Raw genomic sequence first — 20,898 nt, forward strand, 5'->3', positions numbered from 1 at the left:
ATGGTTCGCTTTCAGTTGCGGCTTTGAGATCTCTGTAGCCACACGATGTCCCTGCTGCTCGCCACAAGTGTACACGTCTTTTTTCTCTTGAATCTCATTCACAACCCCCAATTAGGTCATTACACGTCCGTCAACGCGTCTCAGCTCGGCGAAAGCAAATTCGCGCGTCAGCCGACCTCGTCCTAGTCACAGCGATGGGAGAGAAAAGCAGTGAAAAAACAAAAGAAAAGAAAACAACGACAGAAACATCACGGAGAGAGCGTCGGCGGACCGGTGCGTGGGATTGGTGGAAGAGATGGCGAGTAGAGCGAGCTACCTGCACTGTGGAGGGTGGACGTTACTGCAGTCACTGGGCCAGAGAGTGAGCTTGGGAGCGCCATACGGTCGGAAGAGCTCTCCACTAAGCTTTTTGAGTATTTTGCGACAGTGGTGAATGTGCGAGCAACCAAATTAGCTGGAACATTTTTTTTAGCAAGCTGAAATTTTTAGGAGGTGCAGGAAGCATTCAGAAGGTGTTATTCTGTTGTTTCAGAACATCAGATCTGTCACCACACTCGTCTCCTGGTTTAGTCTAACGAGGTTCTTCTTTGTCATTGGCCCTTTGTGGTCATAGGGTAAGTTGTGAGCCAGTGTATATCTATATCTGTGTTTTGTTCTGTTTTCTTTTCAGTTCTTTTATGTCAGCCATCGTCTTTCCGCTTACGTATGTCGTTCTCCTTTCCGTGTGAATATAGATTAATCGTGTTTCATTTTTTACTAGCTATAATAAAAGGTAAGCTTCCTTCTGTTGTCATATTTTGTTTTTTGTTTGTTTTTTATTGTTCCATATTCCACATTTCAACAAATACATAAAACATAGACATCACGATACAAAAGCCTGGATGAATTGTCACGTACAGCTTATAAGACAATAAAACATGTGAAATATGAGGAATCTACATAGAAGCATTGCTTGTAGGGTGTAGATTCCCAGATGCGGATGTGAGATTATTTCTTACTTGGGTATGTAATTAAAGGAATGACAATTTCTGAATTGGAGAAATATAAACGCCAAAAAGTAAAAAGAAAAAGAAAAAAGAAAACAATGAAAACAATGTCCGCGGCACAGACTTCTTGAGTGTTGCGTGATCACCCGAGCGAGGTACAAGTCAGATGCAGTGTACAATAGCAGAGATACCAAATGTGTACAAAGGAAGTTCAGGAGATAATACAGAAATCACGAGCGAGGCAAATGTTACATAATCGATAATGTCAGTAATGTGAAGTATGAACAGAGAATATCGAGGAGGATTGAAGAATAGCTATAGATATGAATTCAGAAAAACTAGTTTAAGTTTATGTTTAAATGAATAAAGAGACTGAGATTGGGTTATTTCTCTATCCAACTCATTCCAAAATTTAGGTCCTGTAGTGGTTATTGTTTTTAAAGCAGATACGGTTCGTACAGGAGAAAGATGAAAAGAATCTTTTTGTCTAGTAGGGTAAGAATGAACTTCAGTATTTTTGACAAACATCGAAGAAAACACATCAGGGAGACCACCTGAGTTTAATTGATACATAAATGACCCGATATTAAAATGATATAAATCCTGGATCTTAAGTGTTCTACTGGAAAAGAATAAGACATTAGTGTGTTCGAAAAATGTGGCGAAGTTAATTATCCGTATAGCTCTTTTCTGTATCAATAATAAAGAATTAAGTCTAGTTGTACAGCAGTTTCCCCATGCCAGGATTCCATAACCTATATAAGGCAAAAATAGAGTAGAATACAATGAATGCAGAACATGTTTAGGAAAAAACTGTTTTAACTTATACATAACACCTACATTTTTTGATAATAATTTACGCAAAGAATCAACATGAACTTTCCATGTCAACTTACAATCAATATAAAGACCAAGGAATTTTATATGTTCCACCTGGTTCAATTCTACGTCGTTTACAACCAACTTACCCGGTAAAATATTGATTATATTGCTAAAAACCATAAATTTTGTCTTGGTCAAATTCAATGACAATTTATTAGCCTGAATCCACTTAGATACTGATTTTAATTCAGTATTTACGGTATTCAGTAAAACATGAGGGTTTCGATTTGAATAAAAAATACTGGTGTCATCGGCAAAAAGTAGAAAATAGAGCAGAGAGGACGAACTGCGAAAGTCATTCATATAAAGAATAAACAATAAAGGACCTAAAAGGGATCCTTGCGGTACCCCACAAGTTATAGGCTGTGAACTGGACACATGGCCATTCAAACTAACAAATTGAGTTCTGCCAGTAAGGTAACTTCCAAACCACTCCAAGGCCCTCCCACGAATCCCATAGTGTTGTAATTTGTATAATAATATTTCATGGTTGATTGTGTCAAAGGCCTTGGAGTAGTCAAGAAAGATACCTACTGTATGACACTTGGCATCGATCGCTTTGATAATTTTCTCTATCATGAGTAAAATAGCATGAATTGTGGAATGCTTTTTACGAAATCCAAATTGATTTTCATCTATTACATTACAGTCATTTAAGAATCGGAATACACGTGTGTACACAATCTTTTCAAGTAATTTAGAAAAAGAGGTTAATAACGATATTGGTCGATAATTTCCCAGTTGGTCCTCTCGGCCCTTTTTATATATCGGGATAACTTTAGTGATTTTCATCCTAGTAGGCACTATACCGTTCAGCAATGACAAATTAAATATATGGGCGAGAGGTACAACAACCTCATGTATAACATATTTCAGAAGATAATTAGAAATTCCATCATAACCAGTACTTTTTTTAGCTTTAAGATTATTTACAATGTCAACAATTTCGGATTCTAATACAGGCATAAAAAACAAAGATTGATTATTGCGATGACTTAAATACGTAGAAAAAGGTATATCCGTTTCCGGAATAACATCAGCTAAATTAGATCCAACCTTCACAAAATATTTGCTTTTAATGTGTCGTCATCAGTACATGCTCCACACTGTATTCAACTAATTTGCCGCTAGCTCAAAAAACACAACAAAAAACAGCCTGTCGTCTAAGGTTCATCGCTCATTTGTAACATGTCAGTATAAGTTCGTTTTGCCACACGACTGGTGACAGGTGAGAATGATTATCGTCAGTATTATCATTCACATAAACCACTGATTGTGCGCCATCGCCTATCCCAGATTTGTGTCTGTGTGTGTGTCTGTCCACAAGCTGTAGACATAAATCATGCATTTAATGCAATACTGTCTTGCATAGTGACCACTTTGTTTATCGGTTCGTTCTTCTGGTTGGTCAATTGTTTGCTGATTATTTGTTTCAAGACGAGAATGCCCATTCACCATGAGCTATTCCCAATGTTTCCAGAAATGAAGACACACATACGTAAATTTGAAAATATATATAAATGTATATAGATATATAGATATGTTGATTTATAGATATATATATATTATACATATATTACAAAAATGTTACATAAATTATGCATAAAAGTTGGGTACACAGAGACATAGAGGGCATAGACAAGAAAATACATGACGTCTGTGCCAACTTGTTAATGTAGTTAATACATTAAGAAAACCGGAGGTCACAATATAATAGTTGTTTTGCCTTTGTATGAACAAACATCACTTGTGCCCTCCATGAATAGTACAATAGATGTATTATGACCCTTACTCGGTAGGTGCCGCAAGTCGACACATCAGCCGTATCCTTTCTATACCACTGTAGTACGCAAGTCACCCGTTGTTTGCCCGACAGTTTCAGGTTCGTTTTAATTTCCTGCGCGGCTGTACTCCCAGTAGACTTTCGACACGTTATTCCCTTCGTATGTCACGGCTGTTGTCCGTTTGACGAAAGCTATTAGCTTTCTGATTCGCAAATAGATCGAAATGGCCACCAGCATATTATGTGAAGATTGGAACTGGCAAGAGAGTTATAAGAAACTTCATTAATCTTGTGGTCTTTCTAAATTTAGAAGCCGAACTCGATAGATATTTGATCTAGATGGATAGATAGACCCGGGGAATAACGGAAATACACGAAACCAAGCAAGTAAGCGAGAAAGAGAATATGCTTGTAAAGGGTGGCGTATGTAAGCTAGCGACAACTATATGGTGTGGTGTGTATCGAGTATGTGTCCAACACCACATCGACAAAAAAAAAAATCGATCAATTGCCCTGGACTTGAAAATATAAGATTTGGGTATGACCGAAGTTTCAAGGTTTGACAAGGCTTTGGTATGCCCAGTCTGTTACTGTTTACCCATGAATAATAGAAAACAAGTTATTTTCATAACCTGACTCAAAATCCAGACACGATTGTGTGGATGGCTGTGGTTTCTCAGAGATACGATACATTATATTCACATTACACTCCATCAAAGAGTAGCACAAACACCGTTTACTCAGAGATAATTCGATTGATCCGAATCAGGTCATTTTAAGCGTTTTAGTTCAAGAGTCAAATCATAAATGTAAGTGTCATTCTTGAGAAATTCATTTTCACAACAAAATGTTCATCGAAGCCGAAGCTTAAATTGCTTTTTACACGTTTCATATATACTAACTGACTTGAAAATGTAACGAATGCAGTGCCAGGTCATGAAAAAGCAAATGGCAGTTAATGGAACCTGGAAATGCCTTCCCCTTGTTAAACCTCACAGGCATTTTTAGCAACAATTAACACGACGTCCAATACTGTTTTCACTAAGTATTCTTGTTAGGCACGATTTTCAACGATCCGGCAAAATCGTTCGTCACATGGCCTGATTGAACGTCATGCTGACACTTCTCCAATTCTAGGCTGAACTCCCGAGGGTACATTTGAAAGGTTCTCAGTTATCTGACGTGTGTTACATTGTTTTCAAGGAATTTCAGTATGCAGGTGTTGAATCAAAAACGTGATATGTCAACGAGCGATATTGAAAAGTGTAACAAAATCCGATATAACTCCAGAACACGATGAAGTAAAAAAAACACCAAACAAACAGACATACAAACAAACAAACAACTGACCATTTTGGAAAAGACTATGAGTGAAAACTAATCAGCCAAACAGTGAGCAGGTGAGGCCCATCGTAATTTTGTTGGTCAAGTAATACATTGTTTAAAGTACATCTGGCCCTGTTTTATGAAGAGTTAAAAGTGATTATAATGTTGATTCCTATCATGAGTATATGGCAGCCTGTGTGTTAAGGAAATTTAAAACCGATTATATCTTTTGATAAAACAGGGTCCTGGAATAGTTATGAAATTTTGCTTTAATCTACCTACTTTTTATGCCTGATGCATGAAATGGCAGATATCTTTTTGTGTACATTTAGCTATATACAGTCAGCTGACAGTGTATTTCTAAAATTTGGCTGGAACTTTATCGAGACTATCATGCTATTAAGATTCATTAAGAAAAGGGAGATAAATTCATACAAAACAAATAAATGTGACATAATATGACAGAGTGGCTTTGGATGTATGCATGTCCGTACTGGGAGTTTAGGCAAGAGAGACAGAGAGTAGACAGGAAAAACGACGGTTATCAGCTAAGCTGCCAAAACACTCTGCATATGACAATGACAGTATTAGGTTAGAAGTAGAACGTACCTGCCAGAAGCTGAAATCACGATGGCAGGTGATAAAGAAACGAAAAAAAAAAATCAGAAGCGCCATGCAGGACCGATATTCATATCCTTTGCAGCTGAAATTGAAATGATTAAAAAGAGATTCGATTGTTAATGCGCATGTATATCAAAATATTTCAATTTTGAAATGAATTTTATGCATTTTGAATGTATCTCATGCTTTTATAATGGGATGTTTTGTTTTGTTCTGTTTTTGCTCACCGCCCATTCTGTCCTCAGACCATAACAAGGGGGTTCAGGATCCTCGAACGAACCCCTCCCCCTCCCCCCCCCCCCCCCCCCCACCTTCCAAAATATTCCACCTAAAGTGTGCATCAGGTGGATGAATTTTAATCCAAAAATGCAAAAATTTCCTCCTGTGGGAGGAGGTATCGCCCTACCTCATCCCCTCTCCTAACTTCTCTTCTCTGACGTCCGCCTTGCTTTGTATATCATGAGATTTCAAACAGGGCGATCATCATTGAGATAATCCCACAACCATTACAAAATTTGATATGGCTTTTCTTGGAACTTGGAATAAGTAACCAACGTGTAGTCTTACATTTTTTCATTGAAACTTTCCCAAATATTCCATGTAATTAATGCGCACCAGATCGTTGAATTTCAGTAAACAAAAATGCAAAAACTCCCTCGTGTGTGTGTGTGTGTGGGGGGGGGGGGGTATCTCCTACCACACCCTCCCCCGCTCTGTCGCCGTGCTTAGTTTACCATGAGATTTCAAATGATTTAACCAACGTTGATATAATCACCCAACAATTACAGAATTAAGTTTGTTAGGGTTTTTTTCTTGCAATGTAAGATAAGTAACCAACGAATCGTCTTACATTTTTCACTGAAGATTTATATTCCAACAAAAGTATGCACTATATATCGTTGAATTTCAATTCTAAAAGTGCGAAGGATCCCTCGTGTCCACTCTCCCCTGCTCAATCGCTGGTTTGTTATTCCCTCGCATCCATGTTCTCCCAAATATACTGAACATATATCATATACTCCCCACTCCCCCCCCCCCCCCCCCAGAATACATTTCTGCGTACGGCCACGAACTCTAGTAACACCTCTTGCGATCCTTTGCATTCAAGAATAAAAAGATTTCGCACGAGATTTGAAAACAAAGGTTTGACAATACTGAGCAATTTTAAGTCTAACAATTAATTCTCTTCTCGTTCAAGACTACACAATCCCATTGGAATTTTCATTCCAGGAGGGTTCTCCCTCTCCGACTATTTTTTTTTCCATAAAAGAGAGTAGACGTAACATTCTTGTTTGTAAAGTTTGCCTGTCCCTGGCTTATGTTTGCGTGTGTGTGTGTGTGTGTGTGTGTGTGTGTGTGTGTGTGTGTGTGTGTGTGTTCTTTTGTTCGGTTGTTTACTTGCTCACATGCAAGCAAGATTCTATTAACACGTCGGGGTTTCAAGGCAAATAGAGAGAGGATAAAAGGATTTGAAGTTTTCAAGGCAATCTTTGGCATAAGGCCGACGATATAGTTTTCCTACGATTGACTAAAATGTGCATTCCTAACGATATCTCTGTAACGACAATAAAGACTCCTAGAGTTAAGCAGGTAGTAAGAGAATTTCCGTAATACTGTGATGTACGCTGCCATAACGATGTTGTAATTTCTATCACAGGATGGGGAGACGAATGGGATACTTACAAAGAATTTCATATTAGATAATGAATATAATATTTATAATGATGATAATAAATATGATGAATAAGTATGATGATAGATATAATGTTTACTGATGATAAATGAAAAGTTAGAGTCAAAAAGAAGATCTATAAAGGCGAATGACACGAAGGGGAAATGTTTATGAGCATTATTACATAAAAAATAAAACCTCGTAAAAACCTAAAACATAATGCAGCAAATGCATGCTACAGCTACAAAGGTATTGAAGGGTTAGAGAAAAGGCAAGAGGGCAAATTAATAAGGGGAGCAAGGATGGGGGGGGGGGGGGGGGACTCACAATGGATAGGGTGGTGAAGACCACATTGCTATTTCCAAGCGATGTGCTACCACAAAAAGTTTGCTTGCTTACCCTCCCCACCCCCTTCCCTCCTCCCTTGCCTTTTAAACATTAAAGGGATGGTATAGTTTTGGTTGAGATGGGGGATTCAGATTTTAACGTTTTGCGACATGTTAGAAACCATTTATGAAATATTAAAGAGCGTACAATTCTAAGAGGTGTTCAAAGTTTGTTTGATGAAAATTGGGTTTGAAATGGCCGAGATATCCAAAAACAAAGTGGTCCGAGAAAAAAAAAAGGTGGGTGCCACCTTTTATTACGACCTCTTTGTTGCTGGATATCTCATGAAATGATTTCATATCAAATTAACTTTTAATTCCTCATAGAATTGTATGCTCTTTCATAATATTTTCATAAGAGCTTCCTCATTATCTCACAAAAAAAAGGTTGAAAACCTTAAGCCCCATCTCAACCACAACCATACAATTCCTTTAAGTGATAAAGGGCAAGGGGGGCACCTAAAGTCTTCTTTTTACATCTATAAGTCTGCGATGGCCATCGGCTGGTGACTGCCCGATTAACTCCTGCCCGCTTTACTAGCCGTCCGAGGATGTTTGTATTACCCTGCCATCACTTTATACCCGTCTGACATTTCGGCCGAGAACTTAGCGTATTCCGGCCCCAATAGCTCTAGTTTGCTAAATGATCCGTGAATGGAAGATCTTTTTTTTTTTCCTGGCAGCTCAATTACAAGCAATTGTCATATTATCTGGACTGAACGGTTACAATTATGCAGTCATCGCATAGAAAAAGTAAGACCAGCCAATAAACAGCAAACAAAACAAAACAAAACAAAACTGAGGAATTCAATACGATACTTCAGCATAATGTCATAAATTTGTTAATTGGATGAACGACCACTTCTCTTATATCAAATAAAATTCAATTATAGGGTATTATAGGTAAAAGGGTAATAGATAATACAGAGTATATATTGTACAAATCAAAATTTTGTTAACCATGTGTTAGATGTACGTATACTACAGTAGTACAAGGTGAATCATAAGGTATAGTACAAAATTTAAGTACGAGTGACTAAAATAACAGGAGAAACAATGAATACTTTACAATGCTGTCAGAAAAGTAAATAAATGATGATGGAAAAGAGAAATCCACTGAAAAGCAGTGCTTTATCAATTTCTAGAAACCCTTTACCAGTAAATCATCAAGAATAGGAATATGACACCTGTTTTCATACAAAATGCAATCCAAAGTGGTTAAAGTGCTTCACAAAATCAATGTAATTATTGATATGTATACCGTTCTTGGAATGAGCGTGCTTCGTAAAGAATTCTAACCACATTCATAGTTTTTTTTTATTATTTGAAAGTCGTTTCTGTCCTGATATCCCTCCACATGCCAGACAATTAAAGTTGCACTGTAAAATTGCGTACTACGCATTAAAAAAAATGCAATGTAACAAAACAGTACAATCAATGACAAAAAAAAATGATAATATTTGAAAAATATATATATCGTAAGGACACTGGAGGAAGGCAATGTGAAAATCAAGTGAATATCTGTTTACATATAATATCCATATCCAGGATACCCATATTTGTCGTATGTAAATAAAGATAAGTACTTAGTGTAAGAGTGTGTACTCATATCTATCAGACTGTATATATATATATATATATATATATATATATATATAGATAGATAGATAGATATAATATGTATATATATATATATATATACATATATATATATATATATATATAATATATCCCGAAAACCTAAAATATGTGACAAACGGTGCAACCCCAAGCAGTAGTCCTTAAGGCAGTGAATACTTCCAACTGATGCAGGGGTTTAAGTTGGTAAATTAGAGTCCCCCAAAATCAGCATATTTCTTCTCCAGTCGAACTCCTTTGAATTCCATTTTTTTTAAAAAAGCTTCTCTTCATTTTGAGTAGGGATCGAGGGTACCACAATCTGGTTTTTTTTTTTATATATTGTGTGTAATAATAGATATTACGTGTTCAAGACCTTTGAAATCACATCATTTCCTCATAGTAGACGCATTTCCTTGAAATCAACCGATTGCAATATAATAAGCGAATGGCGGCCCTTTTAGTGTGTGGGATGGTAAAGCCTTTCAGCCAATTTCACATTGCTTGGCTACAAACCTGAGCTGCGTGGCGCTTTGATTCTGACAATCGATGCGTAGTGTTGCTCTTTTGGTTTCGTTACAAATTAAGGCATGGCGCCCCGCAAAAGCTCGGGCTTACACCTGCGCGATATCGACACACTGAAAAGGATGCAGCATCGATCGACGGTCCAGAAGGAATAATGCAACGTTTAAACACAGAGCATCGAAAAATTGACACCTGTTGGAAGACGCTTTGAAAGATGGGAGAGTGGTGAGATGAAAGGGGAGTAAATAAAGTTACTGATGCATGGCTTCATCAGCGTTTGGGGATTTGGAAGGAAAATCAAACCACTTTCATTGAAAGATCATTACCGCATGATCTGTACAAACCGTGTTATTGATTTGTCTCGTTATTTTTTTCTTCAATTCCAGCCTGTTTCCCATACCAGAACCAAGAGCAGAATGTTTGTCTGAATGTTTGGTAGTGGTACTCCAATCCCTAGATTTCATGCTGCTTAATGAAATGTCGTGTTTTCCTTCCTGTGCAAGGAGTTATTTCAACCTTTTTATCTTCTTGCATGATCTGTCAATATTCCAGTTTGCACATCAATCCTCTGACTCCCTGTTTAATTGAAGGTATCAGAATTTAATCTAAGAATCATCAGCGTCATATCTTCGAGCCATATAAGGAAACTATGTGATTATCATTCAACAACTACAAGAAGAAGTCTAGTGATTCTCTCCAACCTCCATCATCCAGCAACAAAGATAGACGTTACTACAGTCCTTACCCCCTTGTTATATCCTTTTCAACAGAGAACAATCCGATGATCTCATTTCGAGATAAGAAAATGAAATTCTCAAGTGATGCAATTTGAATAGTAGAACCTGTTCTTATCAGTCACAGCATCTACAGAGTTGAAATGTAATGCACCGATCAAATTGGGCTTTGCTAGTTTGAATCGGGGGTTGTTGAAGACAGAATAATCACTAGGTGTAGTGATGTTGAATCTCCCCCTGTCTTGTCACAGAGGATGCAAGTAAAGAAGATCATGATAAAGGGGAAAAACGAACTCAAGATATGGAGAATCATTTTCAGTTATTACGAAGAAAGTAGACAGCAAAACTTTTGAGTTGATGGACTGGCAAAACTATGATGTTGAAGATGATGATGATGATGATGATGATAACGATAATAATGATGATCCTGACAATTATAATCATCATTGTTATTATCATCAGATGTAGTAATATGCATTGTTAGTAGTTTCAGTTCTACTTCTAGGAAAATTCTAGAAAATGAGATAAAGATGTAGAGAGAGAGAGAGATAGTGAGGAGAGGGGGTGGGTTGAAGAGAGAGTACAAGGGAAATTGGTGTATCCTCTAGCTTTTTGCTAAGGATGGGGATGGAAGCAGGGGTTGAAATTATTTCTGGGCTGCCGGATCGCAGCACGACACCCACCGAGATACGCATCAAAAGGAGATGAATATTATCTCCTTCATTCATCAGCAGAAAAATGATGATCGGTGGGGGCTAGCAGTCGGCCTGCCCCAGGGCATGCGGTGGCTGCTTTCACCATCATCACAAGTCATCCGCCTGAAAGCGAGTCCGTAATGTTGGTTTAGGTGCGGCTATTACATCAAGACATCGGTAAATGATGAACTCGGTTGGAATAGCATGAGGGGAAAAAACAGAATTCAATCTGTTTCCAGAGTAAACACCTACACTCCGCTTTCGTGTCTGGAAATGTTGTATCATAAATGATTAAACCGCAATCACTTTAAAGCTGTGCAAGAAGCATACCAAGTGGTTCGTGCACACTTTCACTAAGCTTGCAAGAGCAGTCCAAAATACTGTTTCTTCACATCACCTGAATTGCAAACGTTTCTTGTTGTCACTACCACTATTTCTACAGTTAGTACAATTTTGTTAGTACATACTGCTAGTTCTACCAGTTGAGATTTGCGTGATCACCCGAGCGAGGTACAAGTCAGATGCAGTGTACAATAGCAGAGATACCAAATGTGTACAAAGGAAATTCCGGAGATAATACAGAAATCACGAGCGAGGCACATGTTACATGATCGATAATGTCAGTAATGTGAAGCATGAACAGAGAATGTCAAGGAGGATTGAAGAATAGCTATAGATATGAATTCAGAAAAAACTAAAGTTTATGCTTAAATGAATAAAGAGACTGAGATTGGATTATTTCTCTATCCAACTCATTCCAAAATTTAGGTCCTGTAGTGTTTATTGTTTTTTAAGCAGATACGGTCCGTACAGGAGACAGATGAAAAGAATCTTTTTGTCTAGCAGGGTAAGAATGAACTTCAGTATTTTTGACAAACATCAAAGAAAACACATTAGGGAGACCACCTGAGTTTAACTGATACATAAATGACCCGATATTGAAATGATATAAATCCTGGATCTTGAAGTGTTCTACTGGAAAAGAATAAGACATTAGTGTGTTCCAGAAATGTGGCGAAGTTAATTATCCGTATAGCTCTCTTCTGTATCAATGATAAAGAATTTAGTCTAGTTGTACAGCAGTTTCCCCATGCCAGGATTCCATAACCTATATAAGGCAAAAAAAGAGTAGAATACAATGAATGCAGAACATGTTTAGGAAAATACTGTTTTAACTTATACATATCTAACACCTACATTTTTTGATAATAATTTACGCAAAGAATATATAAATGTACATGTACATGAATGTACATTTAAGTATAATGTACTTGTCTGTGTATGTGCCTGTTTGTTTGTGTGTGTGTGTGTATGTACGTGAGCGTGTACTTCTATAATTATCATTCATGATTGCGATAACGGCGATGATGGTAGTAAGATTTTTTTACGTGTAGAAAATCATCATTGTTATTAAGCCTCATTAACGTCTTACTGTAATGCTCTCAAAAACCTGATGAGATGCATTTCCGAAAACGTTTTTGAGGTTTATCGTCCACTGAGAGCAGTTAAGTTGCTGCATGATTCACGTCGCCAGCCTATCACGCTAATGGAAAGGCTAAGAATGAATCACATTAATCATATAGACCATCAAATCGTCCCAACAATTTGTTGCCGCCAGCACACATGTTTAATATTTCAGACGCGTTATATTTTAATCGCTTTCCTCCGTTGTCGATCGTTCTGTATGTATTCACGGGTGCCTATACAAAATATTGTTGAATGCTGTATATTCCTTCCCTATCTATATCTTCTTTTTTTTCGGGGAGAAGCTCGATATTTTGCAAAATTCGAGCAAGGGAACGTAACGTTGTCATTGTGACATTCCTTCTCGTTTTTCGGAATATATTCAAGCATTAGACGCCAATGATTAAGTATATAGCTATTGTTCTTGTAACAAAATTTCAATACGACTACTTCCCGATGTTTGGGGTGGTTTTTTTTTTTTTTTTTTTTGCTTTATGTTTTCGTTTCTTCTATGTTTTTTTCACTTTTCGTGATTTGATGCGGATTTGGGTGTTCCTTTGCATTAATATATACTTGAAAAATGTTAATCATCGAGATTTCTGACAAGTCGATGAAACTTATTTATCCTTGCTGGATGCGAGTTTCAAATATAGCTGAACTGTCCTTGCATCTGCTTTTTGTTTAACAGTATTTTGTGTGGTTGTGGGTGTGGGTATTTTGTGTTTTGGGGGATTTTTAACCAACAGTAATGCAGGATTAATGAATAGCGAACAAGCTGCTGATGAATCTCCTTTTTTTGCAGGGATTTTCACACATTTCTTGATTAATCTTTTTTGTTTGTTTGTTCGTTTGTTTGCTTGTTTGTTTGTCTTTGCAACACACATCGTCGCAAAACAATAAGCCTACGTTCGAGAACAATAACAATTAAACCTTTTGGTTATCATTTTTAGGATAAGGATACGCTACCAATATGAAAAATAATTTTTGCTATTTTTTTCCTTCATTTTGGTATAATTGAGAAATTTCATGCCCGCAGAGAGAGGAACAAACTTATTATGTGTTGGCGTGTGCAAATGAATATGTCGAAAATTCAAGTAAGATTTGGCATGATCTTCTTTGTGAAAAGATGTGACAGCTACGAAAGAACGAAAATAAAATGATACACAGATTGGCACAAAATACCATGGTAACATGCTTTATATAGGAAAATTGTTTTGAATATCAAAAATCTCTGGAACTTTATAGGTTACTTGCATGGATGTTCAGATGCTAAACTCTGAGGTTTGAGTCAATTTCTTATTTTTATCAAAACATGTACTATATACATGTATGTAAATAATAATACACTGTGGATAGATCTACAGGCAGATAGAGAGATTGAGAGATGTGTATGTATACCATTCAGACTCTATGTCCCCTTCCAAATTAGTACGAAAAGAAAGAGTATAACATTTTACAAGTACAGCAGTGAAAATTTTATCAAAATTGGATTAAAAGTAATGAAGTTATGACATTTTTGAAGATTCACTAATTTTTACAAAACAGTTCTCGAATATGATTTCATCACCACACATATTTTTAATTCATCGTGCAAAAGAAAAATCTAATTCTTCTGCTATAAAAATGTAAAACATATTATTCTTGATCATATAACTTTAAACTAATGATCAGTCAGATGAATATACTAAATGATACTGGGACATAGTTGCGTTTGAGTGACCCCCCCCCCCCCATAAAAAATAGATAAATAGACATTTCAAGTTTTCATATACATACTGTATATGAGTAGGAAGTTCTGAGGTAATAGCATCATCAATTCTGTAATATTCATATTGACTGTTCAAAAAAAACTTTTTTGTGAACATTAGCAAAACTTCGCAATTTCATTATTCTCTAATTCTTATCCGATATTTGATCAAATGCTCACCGCTGTGCCGATGAAATTTTAGTTTTTCTTTTCAGAATAACTCTTAACTGGTCCGAATCACCCCATGAACGAGACAGGCGACGGTGACTGTTGTGCATACTCACGTGTTTAGAGACAAACCGTAGTTCTGAACCAAACCGACAAGAAAATGTCTAATCCCATTCTCGCTCTGGTAGAGCATAACATCCCCAGCATCATTGATAGATTTTCTGAACGCAATTGAAATAGAGATCTCATATACAAGTAGTGTTTGATTATGACAGGACTTAGATCTCTATAGCTGCAAACTGACTCAATCAGCTGACTGCACACAGCTCACTGAGCACTCGTTAGATTGTACACATCCCGCACCTAATCACGTGGAAAGGGGGCAAAATGACCACCACCAGCCTGTGGTGTACACGGAGTGGAATGAGGCGTCTGACGAGTGTCCAAGAGTGGGCCTGTGTAGAGTGCCAAACCAATCCAAAGCCGGTGTTTTCTATGGGTCAACTTACCTTGAGCAGGGAGGAAGAAACCTTCCTGTCTTGAGCGGTACCCCCGCAAATGCTGCTTGACTGTGTTATGGCGTCGTAGTTTTCAGGAAGGCAAAACTGACAACGGGTTCCCAAAACCGGCTTCCGTAAGTACAGGCTTTTACAGTGACATCGCTGAATGTAATTTCTTGGACGTTATACAAGGTAGCCACAGTCTAACGTTATTCTCGTTCGTAGAGCCTCGTTTGGCAATGTCTGATTGTGTAGTTTGTGTATGTTGAGACATAAGCTTGCTTGTTAGTCTATGGTTTGTTTGTTTGTTTGTTTAATTGATGGACATCTATTTGGATGCTGCTGCCGATGTTGCTGCTGCTGCTGTTGTTGTTGTTGTTGTTGTAATTGTTGTTGTAATTGTTGTTGTAATTGTTGTTGTTGTAATTGTTGTTGTTGTTGTTGTTGTAATTGTTGTTGTTGTTGCTGCTGCTGTTGTTGTTGGTGGTGTTGTTTTTGGTAATGCTAAATGGTGGGTTTTGACATATCATTCTTATAATTGGGTGAGAACCTAGTTATATAGGCGATTGTGGCCACATAAGGGTGGAGTTTTCATCAAGCGGGTTTAGATATCATGAAAATCTGTTGTGAAGGATCGACGTATAAAGAGTTTTATGCGGAGAGGGGAGGAAGAGAGTACTTGATAGAAAGAAAAAAACGAAGAGAATTAGAAGAAGAACCAAATAAATGCTAATTCAGAGAGAATGCTAAATGATAAACAGGAGAGGTCCGGATGTAATATTACCGTCATAATTTCAGTCCACAAATTGACAGCACGTTTTACTTAAGTTCCTCGAGAGAATCACGTTCAAAACGACAAAAGTGATTAGTGAATTAATGGCGCCACACACAACACGCATGAGGAGCACAGAACCCGTTAGGTTGGTTCAAATCATGGCTGTCCATTAGTCTTACCACCAGCAATTCTGTCTCTAGTCATCGTGGTGACTTATGGCGGTAGGCGGGACAAACGAAATCAATCAAAGCAACGATTGCAACAATAGAAATAGAGCTATTCCATACGTAATGCTAATCCCTAGCCATTTTCTTTAACGGTGCTTCAAAGGGGACATAGGGGAAGTTCCGGCGATTTGTATAACTTCACATCATGTAGTACACAAATCGACAACTCCATGTTTAGATATATGGAATCAATATTGTGGTCTTTGAGCAGAGAAACCAACTATGAACACCAAAAACAAAATACACTGAATAAGGTAGCAGTTTCACCATAAGAATGCATGAGAGGGGTCTCACCATGAGAATGCATGAGTAGGAGGCTCACATTTAGAAAATATAATGTAGTAATCGCAGTTCCATTGAGACACGTCTTGCTTAGCAAGGTCACCTGTGTAGAATATGTGTATGCTTTCTTTTATTCTGCTTCCTTGAGCCCCCACTCATGCATTGTTATGGTGAAGCTGCTATGTCATTATCCTTGTTCATTGCGATTAGTTTACATTTTTGAAAACACTTCTATTCCTTATCCCAATCATTATAAACTCTGAAACTCCTTACCCAGTATAACCAATTTATGGTGGTTCAAATGTAAAAGTCTGAAAATCAGCCGGAGTTCTCCTTTAAGCCAAAATCATGTATCATTACGAGAGATGTGAGGCAATAATGACGCATTATGTCACTCCCACTGCATTTTTTTAATGTAGCGGGATTGTGTCTGTCTTTCGTAAAGGACCTGTCTGTAAATTAATTCACCCGCTCTACATTGGTATAAACTGTACATCTACTACAATGCACGAGGCGTGTACCTTAGCAGTACTTTACTCGGATAGTTGCGAATAGTGGAATTTTGTCCGACAAAGACTTTCAGTTTGTGACTGCGTCTGTGGGTGTGCAGGCTTTACTAAAACAAATGAGCAGGTGTTAACAGCAAAAATCTTCAACCGCTACACGGTCTTTACTCTCTTCACATACCCATGGCTGCACAAAATGCGATAATTTCCTACAAATTTCTCACTTGGAATCCTGTTTCTTCTTGTCACGACGCGCAGTGTTTTGCTTCTCTGATCACAAGATTGCCAGGCAGTGGTGGATCGAGAGAGTAAAGAGATGTGGGTGTGGATAGGTGGGAGGCGTGGCGTTGGTTTGTCTTTAACCTGGCACCTTAAAGTAGTGTCTTTTTGTCTAATTTTTGCTTTGATTGTTGGAATATTCAAATGAGATCATTTTGTAAACCATGCCTATATATCAACTTTAGATAAATTTGTGGTATATTATCTTCGTTTCTGTGACTCTTTTTATTGCTTTATTCTGAAGAGAAACCACGGCGAGAGTAGGACCTACTTTGCACGTTTGGAAAGAAAAATTAAGGCGAAATACTGACATTTGAATAGCTCGAGATAGACGAAATTAACTTTCGTTTAAGATAGCGACGTGATTCATTGATTAATATGTAGTAAGTTTGCAGGCCTCACGATTGACGCTATATAGTCACGTGATCAAGCCGACTCTTTGTAATACAGGTGTCGCATTATGTATTGTTAATTTTTGCCCAACTGCACAGTATATCTGTGCAATTTACTTAAAATTGATCTGTGATAAAAAAAAACAATCGTCACTGCTGATGACAGACTTGTTTAACAGTATAAAAATGAAGATATAGTGGGTGTATTTTAATCCTCTAAATTGTAGCCTATATACTAGAGAGGGCCCTCTCACTAACAATAAGACATAATCTCATTGTTGTTTTCTGGGATTGGCCTGGATATGCCAATGCACGATTTAGGAAAATGAGATAATAAAGATTGTTACCTCCCCAGTACGCCATTTGGCTCAAAACTGAAAGATATCTGCGTGAAAAGACAAAGCATGGATGTCTGTGATATTCAAAGAGAGATCGTTTATTCAAGCGTCCCGATAGTCATTATTCTGACCCCTTGATACTCTAAATGTAACCATAAGACATACCAAGGGAGATAATTCATATCATTCCTAGTACATGTAGAATAGTGCGTAGGCCTACAGCACGAAATCATTCAATAACACGCATCGAAAGTATGACAGAGAATGACCTCCGGTCATCTGATTGAGTTTCTTATCTGTTATTAGCCAGAAGCATTGAAATGAAGCAGTGGTCATTGTGTGAACACAGTCCTTCAGTATTAAGAGACTTGTCCCTCGTATCTGGATGGTGCATCTAAGTTGCTATAATTATGTCAACAACAGGAAAGCAGCATTAAATTCCGAAAGCACTAAATTGTCTTTTGTACCCCTTACCCGCCCCCATTCCACCACCACCACCACCATCTAGCCTGCACCCACCACCAAGGTATAAAGAAGTGCATGCTCAGCGCGAACAAAGAAGAGGACAGCTATCTATTAAAAGCAGATCCCACCCACCCCACCCACTTACCAAGTAAGCAATATCGTTATGACGGCAATATTCTTTGTCGGTCACCCGTGGGGACCGTGATATTGACTTCGACCCAACACTGGCCGCTCGCATTATTACATGATAACACGATTAGGCTACTCACTGACAGGCCCTGTAAGTGTGACCAAAGCCGTCGTGTTAATACAACGACCACAATATCGCTATTACTTTCCCTTCTTCACGCTACATGAAAATTAAAAAAGGCACACACAGTAACAAAAAAAAAAGGCTGCGTGTTTCACAGCTCTTGTCATCTACCACGCTCCTTTCAGACTTTGACCAAAGTCAAATTTGGCCCTCCGTGTCCTCTTGATTACAAAGGAAGTTTGTACACAAAGTTTTGGTTCAATTGCAAAATAAACCCTCCCCCACTATTGAAAGGTTAATTCAAGGAGTCACTAGTTTTGATCGATGATTTTGAATCCCTTCATGTTCGTATAGGTCACACAAGAAAAGGATGTGTGGTCGCAAGTTTTGAGTTGGATTTTCTGTTTTGTCTTTTGTTCGTTTGCCTATATTTTAGCGGAGTGAAAAAAACCCACAAGTAAATACCCCATAGAGTTTAAACAAGAGGAAGTGTATGTGACGATATGTGTTTGCCATATATAGGTATAGAAAACAGAACATGAACAAACAAAAAGTTCATATCAGCTCAGCAAACTTTAGAAGAAAGAGATAGATGAAAGTCACAGGATAAGAAGTTCAGATCGGTCATATAGGGTGATATCATGTAGGAGAACAGCCACAAAGTGCAAAAACTCAGACAACCAAAAACATTATAGAACTAGAGAGGGGCCGTCAAAGGCGGCAGACCCACGCCTGAAGTACAAAGTCGGGGTAAACATAATGTGCATTCGGTCATCTACCAGAATTCGGTCACTTAATTGCCAGTGTGCTTTATCACCAGCCAGTGAGTTCTACCAAAGATCGTACACTGAGGTGTACGATCTTTGGTTCTACAGTCACATCACACGCAAAGTCACATCATTTCACATACGGTAACACTCATTCACAATAGGAAAGTCCTTTAGTCTCCTCCAAATATCCATCGAATATCCCAAATTCCACCGTCAAAAGTGCAGAATCGGAACTTTTCCAAGCGCACGCGAATTAAGTCCAGTTTTAAGAGTATTGTCTACGCGACGGGTCGCCGAAAAAGCGCTAAAAATCGAGAAATACGCCGTTTTCTTGCGGGATATTTTGATTATAGCAAGCCGAGAGTGTGATGATATCAAAGGTCGTATGAGTGTACGATCTTTGATGGTATCCACAAAAGCGCAAAAGAAAAACAAAATTTACGAACCCCTCAGGCAATTACCCCTATGATTAGTGTCTACGGGAATTATTCAATGCAAGGGTTGAATGCAAATGTCTACTGCACCAGCATTCGGTCACTAACGAGCGCCGCAACGTCCCCGATGCAATTTTGCACCAACAGTGTAGAGCGCGATGCATTGTCAGCGGCCTTGCACACGCATTGACATTGAGCGCGCATATCGTGCAGTGTGACTGCGACCGAGCAAATGCTCCTCCAACGAAAAAAACAATCAATGTTAATTTGAAAAATCATCAAAATACGGGCCAGTTTGTGACGACGGAGAACGAACTTTCATAAATCTAGAAGGACATAGTCCCTCAAATAGGCCTAAACGTAAATTTCGGAATTCTTACGAACATTTGAGCAGCGAAGTCGGATCGTTTGGGAGTTTATGTTTTCGTATGGTAGCGGAAAATCGCAAAGTGAGAAACGGAAAATTTTCGGAGTGGTCACTACTAGAATATACCGTGGGGTCAAAACTTCAAGGTCACACAGAATTTGCAAGGGTCAACCGATTATGACCAAAATCTAATCGATTCTTTCCTGCCATTATCCAAACATCCCCTGAACATTTCGTGCAAATTCGTTTACCCGTTCTCTTGTTATCTTGTAAACAAACAAACAAACAAACAAACAAACAAACAAACAAACAAACAAACAAACACAAACAAACAAACAAACAAACAAACAAACAAACATACAAACAAACAAACATACGGAACCCTTTACATAACCCCCTGCCGATTTTCATCGGCGTGGGTAATCACTGACGTGTGAGTGGGGCAAACAAGGAAAGGGGACAGAACCAGCGGTTTACAGTCCATGGTAGATACACTATTATGATGTTCGACGCACAGTGACTGGCGCATTTTGTAAGCAATGTTACATGATTTGCACGTTACATTACAATGTTACATGATTTGTTACATGATTTGCACGGAAATTATTACTGTTCTCTCTTCAACACATATGTAGAGCTGAGTAACGGCTTGAACGGATTGAACATATTACACTACATATGGTTGTAAGATGGGCTACTCTTAC

At 38.0% G+C, this 20,898-nt stretch overlaps 1 protein-coding gene across 3 annotated transcripts in view; it reads left to right on the forward strand.

The window, feature by feature from the left end:
- The first annotated feature begins 269 nt into the window (after positions 1 to 269).
- Positions 270 to 20,898, forward strand: part of LOC139709317 (angiotensin-converting enzyme-like) — a 36,798-nt gene continuing 16,169 nt past the window's right edge. For 2 of the 3 annotated variants that reach the window (XM_071621272.1, XM_071621274.1), the window contains exon 1: positions 15,008 to 15,240. The gene's annotated coding sequence lies outside the window, so the exon portion shown is untranslated. Of the gene's footprint in view, positions 615 to 15,007; positions 15,241 to 20,898 lie in introns of those variants that run through there. The other variant, XM_071621273.1, reaches the window with a different exon arrangement.

The sequence above is a fragment of the Diadema antillarum genome, unplaced genomic scaffold (genome assembly GCF_040938485.1).
Source record: "Diadema antillarum isolate AM-2024a unplaced genomic scaffold, OU_Dant_1.0 seq00001426_RagTag, whole genome shotgun sequence".
Classification (NCBI taxonomy): domain Eukaryota; kingdom Metazoa; phylum Echinodermata; class Echinoidea; order Diadematoida; family Diadematidae; genus Diadema; species Diadema antillarum.